This window comes from Pteropus alecto, unplaced genomic scaffold (genome assembly GCF_000325575.1).
Source record: "Pteropus alecto unplaced genomic scaffold, ASM32557v1 scaffold28, whole genome shotgun sequence".
NCBI lineage: Eukaryota > Metazoa > Chordata > Mammalia > Chiroptera > Pteropodidae > Pteropus > Pteropus alecto.
In genome coordinates this window covers 3,312,023-3,320,263 of record NW_006441063.1, presented here as the reverse complement: position 1 = coordinate 3,320,263, position 8,241 = coordinate 3,312,023, and the positions used below count along the sequence as shown (strand labels likewise).

General features: G+C 40.9%; 1 protein-coding gene across 2 annotated transcripts in view; it reads right to left on the bottom strand.

Annotated features, from left to right (window-relative positions):
• Nucleotides 1-8,241, bottom strand: part of SRPX (sushi repeat containing protein X-linked) — a 74,729-nt gene that overhangs the window by 21,473 nt on the left and 45,015 nt on the right. The gene's annotated exons all lie outside the window — the stretch shown is intronic.

Sequence of the window (8,241 nt, the reverse complement as noted above, 5' to 3'; positions counted from 1 at the left end):
ACTATAATAAGTAAATAGGTTATAGAAGACATACTTTTTATAAATTTAGACAAACATTTCACAGCTTTGGGTGAATCAGAAAGACAAGTATACAATACCTGCCTCCTGCTGGTCAAATATAGCTGGCAATTTCATCATAGAAAGTATACATATATAATGTAAAGCAAAGAAAAGAGAGAGATTTCAATGTAAAATTATATTGTACTACTATATTTTCTCGGAGCGACATTGGCAGAGTGAAGAGCTATTCTTAGTCTCTGTGTCATGTAAACTAAACATCTGAATGATAGTCTGGATTGTTTTCTGTACCAACTAGACATACTGACATTGAGAGCAAACAAGCTCCAAATTATGTTATCTGGGTAGTCTCAGAGCTACCCAAAGCCAGCTTATGTCTCGATAACAATGATCAGTAGAAACTGGCCTAGTTTTTCAGAACCAGTGCTCTTCTAAATGAGAATCAAGAAGAAAATCACTAAAAATAATAGCTAATATTTACTGAACCCCCTACATGCCCACCACATGCTAAGTACTATCTCTGCATTATTTCACTGAATTCTCACACTTACTCACTAGACTAAGGATTGTCATTATCATTCCCATTTATACACTGGGAAACATTTTCCCCTCTTAGAATTTCTTTCTGGTCTGGGATTTTAAGACATGATTACGTATTTTTAAATTATTTTAATAAGCCAAACACTTCTGTGTGTCTGCCTGCTGCTGACCTACTATTTTCCTCCAACTTCTGCACACACATGCTTTTGTGGTTGCCTGCTACAGCTTCCCCATATATCCTTGAAGAGCAGCAGCAGGCATCCGTGAACATCATGCCTTCTTCAGCTGACGAGACCAGCTGGCTTGCCCTTTGCAGATGCTCCAGAAACCTAAGTCTATTATTACACAGCCCTGGCCATCATTGCTTTTTATAAGTTATCATAAATTTCCATGAATGACATGAACGAAGTTGCTATAGAAACATAATGACGATTTCCTGTTGAGTCAGGATGCCCACAGAGCCAGTTATTGTGTGGAAATCCTGAAACTCATGAAAATCCTGGCCTCCACCTCATTCACTGGAGACATTTGACAAACTATCTCCCTTTTCTGTGCTGTAGTTTCCTCTCTGCATGTAAAATACCAGAAACGAACATATTATACTGTATCGCTACTATTTATCTGAGAAGCTGAACTATGTACTTGGGATCCTTAACACATCTAACAAGGTAGGTAGTAAAACTAAGAAAGAGTTTCAAAGGACAGTATCCTGACCGATGGGTGACAAGAAATAAAAAAAAAAAAAAAAAACCTTTTAAACTGAGGCTATAAATTAACTGCATCCTAAAACGTTTGCTTAAATAGTATTTTCCAGGAGAGATCTGTGTTTGAAGATGAGTGCTAGAGATTAATAGGTGCTTTAGAACATGACAATAACTTGTATCTAAGACTGCCTGACTTGGAGTGAGGTCCCATCTCTCCACCTCGTTCTAAGGCAAGATGATATTCTTATCCCAAGTAAAGGGTTGTCATAGCTCCTCATAGCAGACTCCATTTAATTACCCTTTTCTCTCTGACTTCCTACATACTCCATTCAAACTGGCTTTTAAACTGTTGCTTCTCTCACTTCCCTTACCCCTTGATCAAAATTTCACACGAATTTCCTCTCAATCTGTACAGTTGATGTGGCAGATACTGCTGGTTGTCTACTGCTATCTGATCTCCCTTCTTTTACATCAAAAAAAAAAAAAAAAGTCTGCCTGGGCCTTTGGCCTTCCAAAATAAAGACTACATTTCCCAGCCTCCCTTGAAGTTAGGTATAGCCATGTAATGGGTTCCACTAATGAGATGTGAGAAAAAGTAATGTGTGTAGCTTCTGGGTTATGCTTAAAAAAAAAAAAAAACGGAAGAGAGGAGTGTACCCTCCTCTTTTTCCTTCTTCTTCTACCCTGGTTTGAATGTGGATGTAGTGTGGGAGCTGGAGGCAGCCAGCCATCTTAGACTGTGGGATGAAAGCTGCAAGTTGAGCATGAAAGAACAACTGACAGGTGTCTGGGCCTAGGACACTGCCCTGGACTACTTAAGCACAAACATTTATACGAGAATAGAACTTCTATCTTGTTTAAGGCATTATGGTTTTGGCCTTGTTAATAGTACCTGAATGGTACAGAAGCAATCATACCTGTTTTTTTGTTTTTCAAATTACTCCTATATAGCACCTTGTGGCATCTCCAAGATATATTTCACTAATGATTTCCAAGCACTGATTTCTAACAAAGAATATTGTGTGGAATTTTCAGCAAAAATAGCTACCCATAATCCTTTTATATATATGCAGTTCCTCTTACCAAGAGGTGGAGTCTATTTCCCCTCTGTTTGAATCTGTGTCAGCCTTGTAATTTGTTTTGGCTAATAAAATGCAAAGAAAGTAGCCCTATGCCAATTCCAGACCTAGGCTCTGAGAGAGTCTGACATCTTCTACTTTCACTATCTTGAAAGTCAGCTGCCATCTAAGGAAGTCTAATTTTCTGACTGTAGAGGTCCTATGGAAAAGATGAGACATTATGAAGTGGGATGGAGGGGGGCAAAAAAGAGAGAGAGAGACAGAGATAGAGACAGACTAAGACTGACTCAGCCAAACCCCAGCCAGTATAGCCACCTCTGATTGAGATGCCAGACATGTGAGTGAAGCCATCTTGTATCTTCCAGCCCCAGTAAGCCACCTCAACCATTACTATGTGGAACAGAGATGAGTTGCCTCCACCAAGACCTGCCCAAATTCCCAACCCAAACAACCATGAGCAATAGCATGGTTGTTTGAAGCCACTAAGTTTTGTGTGGTCTGTTGTGCAGCAATAGATTACTGATAGAAATATAAAATAGTTTGAGGTTGGTGATGGAGGACGGAAGTGATCATTTCATGAAACACAGGAAGAGTCACTGCTAAAGGCAGAACAAACCTGGACACTGAACATCTGCCCAATTATTTATTTCCCCAGCTAGAGTGTAATCCTCACAGATGTCTCTAAGAAGTGGTTCTGTTGCTTTGGCACCATGTAAGATATTAGAAAACTTTCTCAAATTGACAAAAGAGGCAAGAAGGGAAGCAATGAATTCCACACTTAAAAGTCACCATTTTCACCAGAAAGATGGCCAACTAAAAACTCATTGGTGATATGTCTATTACAGAGAGGATCACTAAAAGTTTATCTGCTCAGTTTACACGAACAAACCATATCAGGTAAAAAGTGGATCAGTATGTCAATCGATCAAGTGGTTTCAAAACTGAAACTAGCTTCCTGAAAGTTTGCAAAAGAATGTATATTTGTCAATACAGGAAAATTTTGGCATAATTTAAGGTCATCTACAACAATGCACTGATACATTTATTCTTAGCTCCATGATGTTTATAATTTCAACTGATTTTCTGGAGATGACACAGTGCAGCCCAACAGACTTCCCTATGGGTGAGTCACTGGATAATTCCAGCTGTCAGATAGTTGGGGAGCCAGAAAAGTATTCCATCAATTTGCATATCTTAAATCTCAGATTTTTTTTTTTTTTTACAGAATTTCATTCGTACTAACTTTCCATTATTTTCTACTCTATTTGAAATACAAAACAAGCAGAGGGCAGTTCCAAAAACCAAGTTCGTTAGTACATTGTCCCTTGTTAAACCAACTGAATCGTGTTCTCTGCCTGTCAAATGATATTTGCTGAGTTTTCATTGTCCATGGCTTTTTAGCTTTCTTTAATTTTTTCTTTTTCTCTTTTGGCCTATGAAAAAGTGTTGGCCTAAAGGAGAGATCATGTGTCTACTCAAAATCTGGTCTCTAGATGAGGACTTGTAATTCTAACTGTCCATTGTTATAGCTAAATGCCAATGTAATCAAAAATAACTAAAAACAGAAAGAAAAAATATCTCCCCGGAACAATAGTTGTTACATTATAAGGTTTATTTCTTTTTATATCAATGGGAATTGTGGCTCTTTCACTATTTTACCCTCCTGCAATTTGCTGCATGTTTTTTCTCCTACATTGACTTATTTCTATCTATATCTGTTTCTGAAATAATCATGGATTTGAGTCCACTGCCAGAATGTGGTCTGCATAAGAGAATTAATTTTAACTTGTGGTACTTTCAAATTTGCCAGACAACAGAACTGACCACTCTGAGTCAAAAGTCAGCCCAGCATTCTCTCTTCTCTCCAGGTCTGGAGAACTGGGACAATTTTCTCAGCACTCAGCACAGCTCTGGCCAAGATGCGCTACTCAAGGTTGTGTGGAAAACTGGGAACTAATCAGCTACCATGTGTCAGCTCCTAAAACAGGCTGAGGCTCTGAGTTATGCTCAAGGGCCCACTAGCCCCACCAACATACAGATTTATTAAACTAATTTAATACATTTAAAGCCAAGAGTCAGTGATAGCCCTGGAGTAAAATTCACTGGGGACAAACTCCAGCTTATCTGTCACCAAAATCAAAGAAAGAATTGTCTGCTTTACTTTATTCATTTCTTTTCTTTTTTTCCTGGGAGCTCTATTCTCTCCTCTAGCTCACTGATCTTTTAGCCACTCCTACCTAGTTGTAAGCACAATTTTCCTTCCACCAAGGAGAATTGAACCTTGCCTTGGCAAACTCTAAGATAAATCTCCTGAAATTTTTTTTTTCCCTCTGGGAAGGTTCCAGGCCCATCTGGTCCAGCTTAAGACATGCTTGTTACTTTTTGAGAATAATTAGCCTTTTCTTTCCATTGTTCCACACAATCTGGACATCTAAACAGTATGATCCCTAAACAGTATGAACTCTTTGCCAATGCTTGCTTAGCAGAAACATTTTTGAGCATCTCCTCCCATCACCTCTGCCTCTTCCAATGTGAGGAAGGAGAGATTCAAAAATCGTTGGATTGTTTTGAAGAGCTAGCTTGCATATACCAAGTCACAGGGGAAATACTGAAAGCAACATCTGTGAGGGGCCCTTTTGAACTGAACATCTGGCCTCAGGTTATGTCCTTCAAGAGGAATATGTCCAGAGTTCACAGCCTCAGTGCCATTTTACCTGCACAGGTTGACCAGGGATTGCAGTCTTCTCTTCACTGACAACTATAATGATTCCGGGGGAGAAATCTAAAACCTCAGAAAAAGGCTGCTGTGCCAAATATTCTGCCGATGCTCAGTTTTTTTTCTATAATCTCCTCTTTCCTGCATGGACTGAAAGTCTCAAAGTTACATTTCCCAGACTCTTTTTGCAGCTGGGTTCCAGATTGGTTTGTCAACAGGAGGCATTCTCATAAGAAAAGAAGCCATTATGCTTCTAGTAGGAGCTTCAATGACTTTCCTGGGCTCCAAATATCAACAGGAGTGTGGGCTCCTGACTCCATTCTCATCAATGATGGTGTAAGTCAAGGGTAGGCTTATAAACTTTGGGTAACACTAAAGTTCCACTTTTGCTCCTCCAGCCCTTGATTGGAACGGCTTTCTGCTGTAACTAATCCCTGGTAACAGTGCTTTTCCTCTTTTGCTCCCCTAGCTCTTCCCATATTTTTGTAACCAATTTCCTATATTAAATTCTCCTCTGTTCGAAATAGCTAGATTGGTTTGTTTTCCCAATTACTGACCAATATCAACTCCTACCTAAATTGTAGAAAAAGGGAAGCCCAGGATAAATTTTAGTTATCTGAGTCATTATTTGGACCTGGTGCTCTCATCAAATGAATACAAGGTTGTGACTCTGGTATAGAACGGTTTTGATCACATCTTGGGCCAGGTCCCTTGCCTATAGCTCATTTACCACATAACTGCAGAGTGAGAATGGCTGATGCAGCCAGGGAAGACAGTGGACAGGTCATGCCATCATGAAGACACCCATGCAACCGAGGCCAGAGGAGCTGTTGCACATCTGTCCCCAGAGGGTAGCATCCAAGTTCAGTCACAGTCCTGAAGTGTCTGCACTTCAGGAAGGAGTCTTTTGGGTAAAGCACATTAGCAGACTGAGCTGAGCAGTTCTCTGGAAGATGGGCAGATCCCAGCAGGGTAAGAGCCAGGCACCTATGGCCAGCTGCTTTAGCACCTCAGTTTCAGAGCTGTCCCTGGATTCACAGACTTTGGGCCTGAGAGCCTGGAGACTAGGCTCTATGCACACTCAAGCAAATCAGGTGACCTCTCGGGTCTCATCTGTACAATGGGGGGAATGAACTAGAATGTTCTGTAAAGGTGGGTCCTGGCAGCTCTAACAGTTTATGAGTAAATGATCCACTGGGACAGTGGTACTTAGCTACTTGGCGGAACCTTGGAAAAACACCAGGGCCTCAGAGATTCAGATTGAAATGGCAACCAGAGTTGAAAACCACTGCCATAGAGCAGTCTGCCTCAACATTTTAAGGGCATAGGAATCTCCTGGGTATCTTTTTAAAATGTGGATTTTAATCTGCCAGGTTTGGGATAGGTCCCAAGATTCTACATTTTTAACAAGCTTCCTGCTGGTACTGATGCTGCTGGTCTAATGGCACTAGTTTGAGTATAAAGGTACTAAAGTTCTTGCCAAATTTGACCTTCTAAGGCAAGGTCTCAAAATTTAAAGCATTAGAGTCCCATGGAAGGTCTGTGAAAATGCAGATGGCTAGGACCCATTCTGGAGTTTTTAATCCTGCAGTCTGGAGTGGGGCTGGGAATTTGCATTTCTAACAAGTTCTCAGGTTAATGTAGGAAGGAGGTAAGAGAACTAAAATGGTAAATCAAGCTATATTCAGAGGCTGCAATATGCTGATCAGCCCTGCAGCCAGAGTAACCTGTAGAACAAAGGAATACTTCTGCTGAGATTGCTAACAGTCCATTCCCCACACAGTGAAGGGGAAACAGGTAAAACAGAGTATTTAAGTGGCTGCCCTACTCAAAATAAAATCATTCATTCCTTATGGCTAAAACCATGGGGAACCTATGAATCAAAGGCTGGGAACTGCCAGCAAGCCTTTCACAGTACATATTCTTATCCTTTCATGCTACATACTCTTATCCTTCCTCAATGTATGTCCATATAAAAGGAAGTAGGTAAACAAAGTCTTTAAACTGTAATTCACAGGAACTAAAGAATGATATAAACTGAATTCCTCAACACTCAGGGCTTTTTTCATTGTCTTGGCTGTTTGTCTTTGCTTTCTCTTCTTTGCTTTTTTCTCTTCTCTAATAAACTTTCCTTTTGACTCTAACTTTGGCGTCTGTTTGAATAATCTCTCATGCTCAGCCAAGAACTCTTTTCTCTCTCAGTGTAGGGCTTGAGTTCCTCCACTTGGGGCAATTTGCCCTGCCCTGCATCAAAGAGATGCTGACACTGCTGGTCACAGGACCACACTTCCAGAACCACTGCTCTCAGACAATGGTTCTCCACCTTAGCTGCACATGAAAACCACCTGGGAAGCTTTTATAATGCCCCTTGCTTCCTCCAGCTGCCCCATATCAGTAAATAAATCAGAATCTCTAGGTAGGACCAAGGCATGACTACCATCTAAAAGATACTCAGGTGATTCTAGTAAGTAGCCAGGGTGGGTATTCACCTTCCTTAGACCAGTGATTCTCAATGAGAGTGATTTTTCTCCTTTTCTCCTGCCTGACAATGTCTAGAGACATTTTTGGTTGTCACAATTGGAGGAGGGAGAATGTTACTGGCATCTAGTGAGTAAAAGCCAAGGATCTCCTAAACACTCTACAATGCAGAGGACAGAACCCCACGACAGAGAATTAACTGGCCCCAGATGTCCACTGTGCCGAGATTCAGAGACTTTGCACTAGAGCATAGCCTAGCAGAATCCCAACCCCACCCTAGACCTGCTAGATTAGGATCTGCATTTCTACCAAGGTTCCTAGGTGGTTCTGATGCATGTTAAGGTTTGAGAAGCACTGCCTTAGATCTGTGGCCTCTCCACTTCAGAATCCCCTGGAGGGCTCATTATATTAAAAGTGCTGGGCTCAGCAGAGCCAAGAATTTGCATTTCTAAAGAGATACCAGGTGAAGCTGTAGCTCCTAGGACCATACCATGAGAACCACTGCTCAACAAACCCAGACTAAGGTAAAATATCCAAATCCCTTCAATCTTAGCAAACTGAGCGCTAGCTGACTAGCAGAGTCCATGACAAAGGAATTACATCTGCTGACTGAAAGACACAAGAAGTGCTCTCTGCAGTGCCGTCCCTGCAAATGTCAATAACTCTGCTCAATGCTACAGGGCAGAATCCCTGATCTAAAAGAGCA